The following is a 9,401-nucleotide window of genomic DNA, read 5'->3' as shown; positions in this document are numbered from 1 at the left end:
CGTTACTCAGTGTGAATGTATTCCTCATGCTATTATTTTTCTGTTATTTCTCTATTTTTAATCTCTGCATTGTTGGGAAAGGACTGTAACTAAGCATTTCACTGTTAGTCCACATATGTTGTTTACATGTGGAAAACATGTGACAAATACAATTTAATTTGATTTATTCATCTTGATGGGATCCACTCACAGCATCATCAATCTGTTGGTCTTTGAACAGGAAAAGGCCAGCAGAAAGTTCTAGAAGTTTCTCCATTGGCAGCAAGGATCAACCATGTCCCTGATTACTACCCTGTCTCCTAAAAGCATATTCTACAGTTAACCTAAACAAAAAATATCTGTGCCACTCATCTCATCATATACAATGGACCACTGGTTTATAAAATCAAATCAATTCAAATGTTATTTGTCACATACACATGGTTAGCGGATGTTAATGCGAGTGTAGCGAAATGCTTGTTAAATAAATATATCAAGACATCTCAGGTTACACAGACCCACAAAGAATTCAAAAAACAAATCCAATTTTGATCAACTCCCATATCTACTGGGTGAAATACCACAGTGTGACATCACAGCAGCAAGATGTGTGACCTGTTGCAACAAGAAAAGGGCAACCAGTGAAGAACAAACACCATTGTAAATACAACCCATATTCATGTTTATTTATTTTCCCTTTTGTACTTTAACTATTTGCACATCCTTACAACACTGTATATATACATAATATAACATTTTAAATGTCTCTATTCCTTTGAAACTTTTGGGAGTGTAATGTTTCATTTTAATTTTTTTATTTTTATTTCACTTTTGTTATTATATATTTCACTTGCTTTGGCAATGTAAACATATGTTGCCCATGCCAATAAAGCCCATTGAATTGAGAGAGAGAGAGAGTGAGAGAGACATCAAGTACCAAGTAGTTGATTGGTGTGTGATAATTAATTTCATTATGTGTCACATCAGTAAACGTGTGTTTCAGTTCGATGTGACGTGGCCGGACGTCAGTCCCGGTCATGTGCAGGTTCGTGCCTCTAAATACGCCGTATCAGTTGGCTAGGAGCATCCTGGCCGTCTCATTGCCACTACTATTAATGTGTTTTCCCGTTCTGCTCCGACGTTCTAGAATCTAGCACATCTACAATTAATCGTGAAATTGTACGACTATTTAGGGGGCCCCTATTGTGTATCACCGAGTGAAGCCATCGCTACAGCATACCCTGCGTTATTGCTGGCAGCGTGTTTCTCGTGTTGAAGGCCTATAATTCTGTATATATTCTGCTTGCCCAGTAGCTCTTGGGAATCGAAAGCTAAAATGAATAAGAGGCTGCTATGTGCGCAACTTCGACACAAGAGAGCGCTCCTAAACGGGGGACGGTTGCAGCTGAACCGCAAGAAAGGATCCTATAGACAGTAGACTACATATAAGCGCATACTTTAACCATCTCCTTCAAAACAAAGGAGAGGAGAGAAGATGCGTTGAAATACTTATAAATTAACGATCGCTCTTATTTTTATTATTGTGATTGAAAACAAAAAAATATATATGTCGCGTATTTATTTATTTCCAAATTGCAGCCTATATTCGTATTTAAAAAAAAATGTATTAGGTCTATTTATTAGCCTCAATTGAAAACGAAGTAGGCCAAACAAGGACCAAGATTGGTAAGTTTGTTCTATTAATTTGTATATAATATAAATAGACTAATCCTATTTAAACATATGTATCGGCATAGATCCATGCATTATCAATTCGTAGGCTATATGTTACAAGATAAGTTACAGAAATTATATTTTAAGAATTTCATTTAAAAAAAAATATATATATATATATATATATTCTGTCAGTGAAATCAGTGCACTATATTTGACCGACCGCTGCTGCTTCAATGCAGTCGGGGCTTTGTGTCACCAATATGTTTGTATCTATAAAGCAGTTCCTACAGCGGGCTGTCGGTTCGGCGACACATCACAGGCTTCTTCAAACGGAAAGATAATTGACCGTTTCCACCTCTGTTCACAATAGGGCAGTCCGGTGGGACTGTAACGTAGACTCATCTCTCTGGAAATTCATGCAAATTCATGACTCTGAATTTATTGTGAAAATATATATTAATTAAATGATCTTAAAATTGAAGGAAATATACTACATTTTAGCCATAGTCTAAACAAACTATTTGGAAAATAATTTATGAAATTATCTAATAATTGTCTGAACAACCCGTTTAGGCTATTCTATAGACTAATAATTATGTAGACAAAAAAATACGATTAACAAAATGAAATAGAAAAAAAACAATTGAAAACATTACAGGCCTACTTAATATATCAGGGAACATAACAAGTCAAACCTTTGTCGCCCAAACCTGATTCTGTAGCGCTTACATGAGAAATACCGTGGAAAGCGTGAGCACAAATAATACTAGTGTCTGTTTCGATGAGGGTGACAACTTTCCATAGAGTGTTTTCACACCTTTATACAAACCCCCAGGTCTCGGCATTTCTGAAAACAAATCTCATACAATTTGTCATGTGGTTTACAAGAAAACGAATTGTTATGTGAAAGGTATAAATGGTCAAGCCATGCAATAATTTACCGTAGCTAATTCCTCTGTATAGGTCTAACAGACGGATTTTACTACACATATCTGTGCTATCAATTTAATTGCTACTCCGTAATTAAATTGTTCTAATTTTCTAGTTAGCATCTTGCTATTATAAATCAATATGACAGAGAAGAGAGCTTAAACAAACATTTAGACCTACCGTGGGGTCCGGGGGAGGAAAAGGCCCTATGTGTCTTAGTGAAGGGTTCTATAATGACGTGATAATTGTCGATCATCCGCCGGTCAATGACCTGACTTGGTTGTAAGAGAGATAGTTCAATGAGCGTTGTCTGCCGGGAATACACAAATAACTAGCGATAGGTGGAGGGGTGGGGGACACGGGAACCTGATGTACAGTTTTACGGATGGTACAACAACAACAAAAAAGACAACATTTAACATTTACTCCAAGAGGTTGACATATATAAGTAGAAAAAATACTTCGTGAACCAACACCTCACTTGACCCCACCCCCTGTCCTGTCCCCCCCCACCACTTTACTAACTCTGACCTTGCCTGGTAACTTACTTCATTGGAGGACAAATGTACTGACTACGACTGTGGTATGAGGTTGTCCCGTCTAGCTATCTGTAGATGAATGTACGACTACGATCAGGTATGAGGTTGTCCTGTCTAGCTATCTGTAGATGAAATGTAACTGACTACGACTGTGGTATGAGGTTGTCCTGTCTGGCTATCTGTAGATGAATGTACTGACTACGACTGTGGTATGAGGTTGTCCTGTCTAGCTATCTGTAGATAAATACACTGACTGTAAGTCACTCTGAATAAGACCGTCTGCTAAATGAATAAAATGTATAATAATAATAATAATAATAATAAAAAGCTAAATATAGGCCAGGAGAAGTAGGTTACTCCTTTATTATGTTTAAATGTACAGAGCAGAATAAAACCCACGCCTCTCTGATAGGTCCTTATCTGGGAGATGTAGTGTAGCTTAACGTTTCACTATCAGCCTTACTGCGCAGTAACATTTTGTATAAACTAAAAACATTTAAACGGACTTTTTTTAATCAGTTAAATATCACCCCCCAAAAAAGGGTAATATATATGGACTGAAGGCATCTATCACGATCCATCCTAAAGCCACACCATAGCCCTTCACAGCAAATTGGGAGTGTGAGCAGGAATCACATAATCACCCGTGCAGGTTATCACAGGGGAGCAGCTCGTCAGTTTACACAGTGGTAACTCAGTGCACACGGCCAGCCAGACGGGCAGGAGGACTTCCCTGCCTCTTGATTTACAGTAGCCTATAGCCAGTTAGCCCGTTTGAGAGTATAGCTCTATAGCCTATGCGATTCTAATTGGGATATTTTGGATATACTTAAAATAAATAAAATAATATTGTACTTTTATTTCTCCAAAGGATGCAGAACTTTTCAAGAAGATCCCTGGTTCCGGTGCGTCTCCAACCCTTCTGACAGAAGCCCCGGAGAAGAATTGGAAGAAAAAAAGAAGACCGTGGGACCGAATAACATTTAATCTTACCTGACAAAAAAAATACCATGCTCGGAGAGGGAGAGAGCAACACCTTTCCTTCCCCCAAGGACGCCCCCCGCCCGGAGGAGAGGAGAAAGTCCCCGGTGGTGGGTGCAGATGACCCGGCTATGGCCGGCAGCGCTAGCCGATACACCGACGGACTCGGGCCAGACCGCTATTATATCTCACCCCCATCCAAGCAAACTGGAGACATGGCGAGTCCATGTTCGTTATTCCCTTATTCTCAGTCCGGTACCGTTTACACGGGTTCCGGTGGATCCAGATATTCGACATCGCTTCACTTCAGCTCGGTGTTGCCTCCCACGGGATTCTCCTCGGCGGGGCGCAATCAGTTCGGCTCGGCCTACCAGTTAGGACAGGGTGGGTGTCTCTACCCTCCATACAGCACCGGCTCCGGGATCGGCTCGGTGCCCCTACCCTCAGGCACGGGGGTGAGGGCTCAGGTCTACCTCTGTAACCGGCCTCTCTGGCTCAGGTTCCACCGTCATCAGACCGAGATGATTATCACCAAACAGGGCAGGTGAGTGCGACGTGGCCAGCGGCTAAAGCTGCTTCGTTCGGCGGGTGCCGAGTGTGCTTTCATACTGTCCTGAAACTGTATTCTCTGAAACTTCTCTCATACATTAAAATACGGAAAAGGCATGAATACTGAAAAGGATGCCATCATCACATTGTATTCATATTTGATGTTGTGAAACTGTATTCTCTAAGAAACACCACCCACACATTAATTTGTTCTCAAATTCTCACCAGATCTAACATTTAAAAATACGCAAACACACACACACACATTTGAATCCTTGTCTGTTTATCAGGCGGATGTTCCCGTTCTGGGTTTCAACCTGATGGGTACCAATTCTCTGCTCATTACAACGTGTTTGTGGAGGTCGCTCGCGGACCCCAACCTGGAGGTTCCAAGGCGGGAAATGGATCACCTGTGGAAAGGCGGACAATAATATGCAGGGTATGATCCGATAAATGATAGGCAGTAGAAGATTTCCTAAATGGTGTGCTTGATTTACATTAACCACATTATGAAACAATCTTTTTACATTTATTTTAAATGAATTTTAAACACATTTTTTCCTTCTTTAGAAACAAAATGTACGTCCATCCTGAATCCCAACACGGGAGCACATTGGATGAGACAGGAGATCTCGTTCGGCAAACTGAAGCTCACCAACAAAAACAAAGGAGGCAGTAACAACAGCGCACAGGTGATGAATTTGTTTTTTATACCACCTGCACGGGGGGTCATTTTAAGAAATATAAATATATTCTAATAAGCCTGGGAATGTATTGGATTATGTACGAAATATTTTCATCGTTTTAAAAAAAGAAAATCCTACTGTGGTTATATTAATGTAACTTTCCAGGCTCATTGTTTTAAATGCAAAATTAAAAATAAAACAACATATTTATTTCATTGTTATTATTATGCAGATCGTCCATAATGACATATAGATATCTTTATTAAGCCAAATCCTGAAAACATTCGCATAAACTTGCATTGGTGTCATTTGGTATGTGTCATTATTTATGTATTTATTTTACCTTTAATTAACCAGGCAAGTCCAGTTATCAAATTCTTATTTTCAATGACGGCGTACCAGGGAACAGTGGGTTAACTGCCTTGTTCAGGGGCAGAAACGACAGATATTTAGGTCTGGGATTTGATCTAAGCACTTTCGGTTACTGGTCAACGCTCTTACCGCTGGGCTACCTACCTGCTGCACCCGTACAGGATTTGGCCCACAAATAAGTCTCCCCGTTGACTTTCTGTTCGGTTTCTCTGTGTACAGATGATAGTTCTTCAGTCTCTTCATAAGTATCAGCCGCGGCTACACATTGTAGAGGTGACAGAGGGTTGGAGGACATGAGCAGTGACCCAAAGACCCAGACCTTCACCTTCCCTGAGAACCAGTTTATAGCCGTCACGGCCTATCAGAACACTGATGTAAGAATGCATCTTCACTATCGTTCTCTCTCTCTCTGTCCTCTCCCTCTGCTCTCTCTCTCTCTGTCGTCTCCCTCGTTTGTCCTCTCTCTCTGTCCTCTCTCTGTCGTCTCCCCCTGCTTTCGTTCTCTCTTCTCTCAGTCCTCTCTCCCTCGCTCTCTCTCTCTCTCCCCTCCCCTGCTCTCTCTCTCCCTGTCTCTCTCTCTGGCCTCTCCCCTGCTCTCTCTCTGTCCTCTCCTACTGTCTCTCTCTCTGTCCTCTCCCTCTGCTCTCTCTCTGTCCTCTCCCCCTGCCCTCGTTCTCTCTCTCTCTGTCCTCTCCCTCTGCTCTCTCTCTCTGTCCTCTCCCTCTGCTCTCTCTCTGTCCTCTCCCCCTGCCCTCGTTCTCGTTCCCTCTCTCTCTCTGGCCTCTCCCCCTGCTCTCGTTCTCTCTCTGGCCTCTCCCCTGCTCTCGTTCTCTCTCTCTCTGGCCTCTCCCCCTGCGCTGTTCTCTCTCTCTCTGGCCTCCCCTGCTCTTGTTCTCTCTCTCTCTGGCTCCCCTGCTCTCGTTCTCTCTCTGGCCTCTCCTGTTTGTTCTCTCTCTCTCTGGCCTTCCCCTGTTCTCCCCTTCTCTCTGGCCTTCTCCCCTGTTTCCCTCTCTTCTCCTCTCCCCTGTTTCTCTCTCTCCTCTCCTTGCTCTGTTCTTCTCTCTGGCCTCTGCTCTCGTTTCTCTCTCTCTGGTCTTCTCCCCCCTGTTTCCTGTTTCTCTTCTCTTCTGGCTCCTCCCCTGTTTCCTGTTTTCTTCTTCTCCTCTCCCCCTCCTTCTCTCTCTATCTCTCCCCTGCTCTCTGTCTCCCCCTTTCTCTCTCTCTCTCTCTCTGGCCTCTCCCTGCTCTCTCTCTCCTCTCCCCTGCTCCTCTCTCTCTCCCCTGCTCTCTCTCTGTTTTCTCCCTGCTCTCTCCTCTGTCTCCCCCTGCTCTTCTCTCTCTCTGTTTCTCTCCTCTTCCCTGCTCTCTCTGGCCTCTTCCCCTGTTTCTCTCTCTCCTCTCCCCCTGCTCTCTCTCTGGCCTCTCTCCCCTGCTCTCTCTCTCCTCTCCCCTGCTCTCTCTCTCTCTCCCCCTGCTCCCTTCTCCTCTCTCTCTCCTCTCCCCTGCTCTCTCTCTCTCCTCTCCCCTGCTCTCTCTCCTCTCCCCCTGCTCTCTCTCTCTCAACCCTGTATCTCACTATAACACAGTTTTCTAATTGCTACTCTCTTGTTTCCGTAGATCACACAACTGAAAATTGACCACAACCCGTTTGCGAAAGGATTCAGGGATAACTATGATTCGTGAGCATCTTTAATGTTTCCACCATATTGATATTCACTTACAAATGACCGTAATACAACAACGGTTTTGTTGTTGCAAGATGTCTTATCCCTGTCACATTTCCGTATACACCGAGTGTACAAACATTAAGAACACCTTCCTAATATTGCGTTTGCAGCCCCCTTTGCCCACACAACAGTCCTCAATTGTCAGAGCATACACTCTACAAGGTGTCGAAAAGCGTTCCACAGGAGGCTGGCCCGTGTAATAAGACTCTACAAGGTGTCGAACGCGTTCCCACAGGGAGGCTGGCCCGTGTAATAAGACTCTACAAGGTGTCGAACGCGTTCCACAGGGAGGCTGGTCCGTAATAGACTCTACAAGGTGTCGAACGCGTTCCACAGGGAGGCTGGCCCGTGTAATAGACTCTACAAGGTGTCGAACGCGTTCCACAGGAGGCTGGCCCGTGTAATAAGACTCTACAAGGTGTCGAACGCGTTCCACAGGGGAGGCTGGCCCCGTGTAGACTGTCCTTTGTGTTGATGGACCATTCTTGATACACACAGGAAACTGTTGAGTGTGAAAACCCTGCAGCGACTGGCCTGCCTCTGGCACCTACTACCATACCGCATTCAAAGCCCCTTGAATCTTTTGTCTTGTCCATTCACCCTCTGAACGGCACACATACACAATCCATGTCTCAAGGCTTAAACATAATTATTTAACCAGGTCTCCTCCCCTTCATCTACATTGATTGAAGTGGTTTAACAGTGACATCATTGAGTGATAATAGCTTTCACCTGGATTCTTACCTGGTCAGTCTGTGTCATGGATAGAGCAGGTGTCCTTAATGTTTTATACACTCAGTGTACATCTCTCTTCTCCTATGATATTCTAGGATGTACACAGCTCCAGAGGTGACCGACTGACCCCTCCCCACCGCTCCCAACAGATCGTCCCAGGTGCTCGCTACGCCATGCAACCTTTCTTCCAGGACCAGGTCATCAACAACCTGCCCCAGAACCGCTTCTACAACAGTGAGAGGACAGTACCCCAGACCAACAGTCTCTTCTCCCCTCAGCCAGAGGACAGCGCCTCCCAGAGGTGGTTTATCTCCATGCAACAGGGAGGAGCTGGCCCCAACAAACTGGATCTCAGTTCCTATGAAGGGGACTACTCTAGCAGCCTGCTTCCACACGGATTAAATCCCTGCCTCTACAGAACTCCCACGCTCTCACCTACTACCCAGACTCTCCTTTCACTTCCATGGCAGCAGGATGGGGCTCTAGAGGATCTTACCAGAGAAAGGTGACCACGGGCCTGCCGTGGTCCCCTAGACCCAGCCCCACTGGGTTCCCAGAGGACCAGCTGTCTGTGCCTGACAAAGACAAGGCTCAGGGGGAAGAGATCAACGGCAGTAGTGTCGGTAACATAGCTTCAACGTGGACTGATTCTCACTCTTCCACGCCGGGCTTGGAGAAAGCTGACTCTGGGGCCCTGGTGTGTAAAAGGAGACGTACGCCTGAGTGGACCCGGCACAGAGAACTCCCCACTGTAAAGGGTGAGGGTCTGACTGCCACTGACACCTACAGCAAAGAGTCATCCCTTTCTAAAAGTATGGCTTACTATTCCTTCTACACAGGCCCTTAATTATCTTGTCACCTTTTAGAAAATCTTTGATGCCAGGTTTCCCTCCTTTTGCGTATTGGTTGGAACACCAACCTTATTCAAGTCTGTCGTGGCATTCTGCCAAACCAGTGCCACCTACACCAACCTTATTCACCAGGGGTTTTTAACAGTCTGTCGACATTCTGCCAAACCAGTGCCACCTACACCAACCTTATTCACCAGGGTTTTAACAGTCTGTCGACATTCTGCCAAACCAGTGCCACCTACACCAAACAGTCTCATTCAAACCAGGGGTTTTTAACAGTCTGTGGACATTCTGCCAAACCAGTGCCACCTACACCAACCTTATTCACCAGGTTTTTAACAGTCTGTCGACATTCTGCCAAACCAGTGCCACCTA

The 9,401-nt window shown here is 44.5% G+C and overlaps 1 pseudogene; it reads left to right on the top strand.

The window, feature by feature from the left end:
* The first annotated feature begins 3,828 nt into the window (after window positions 1-3,828).
* On the top strand, window positions 3,829-9,057 carry LOC135566468 (eomesodermin-like; annotated as a pseudogene).
* The last annotated feature ends 344 nt before the right edge of the window (window positions 9,058-9,401 follow it).

The sequence above is a fragment of the Oncorhynchus nerka genome, unplaced genomic scaffold (genome assembly GCF_034236695.1).
Source record: "Oncorhynchus nerka isolate Pitt River unplaced genomic scaffold, Oner_Uvic_2.0 unplaced_scaffold_4798, whole genome shotgun sequence".
NCBI classification, from domain to species: Eukaryota; Metazoa; Chordata; class Actinopteri; order Salmoniformes; family Salmonidae; genus Oncorhynchus; species Oncorhynchus nerka.
Note: the sequence above shows the minus strand (reverse complement) of the source record. Positions and strands in the feature narration are given on the sequence as shown.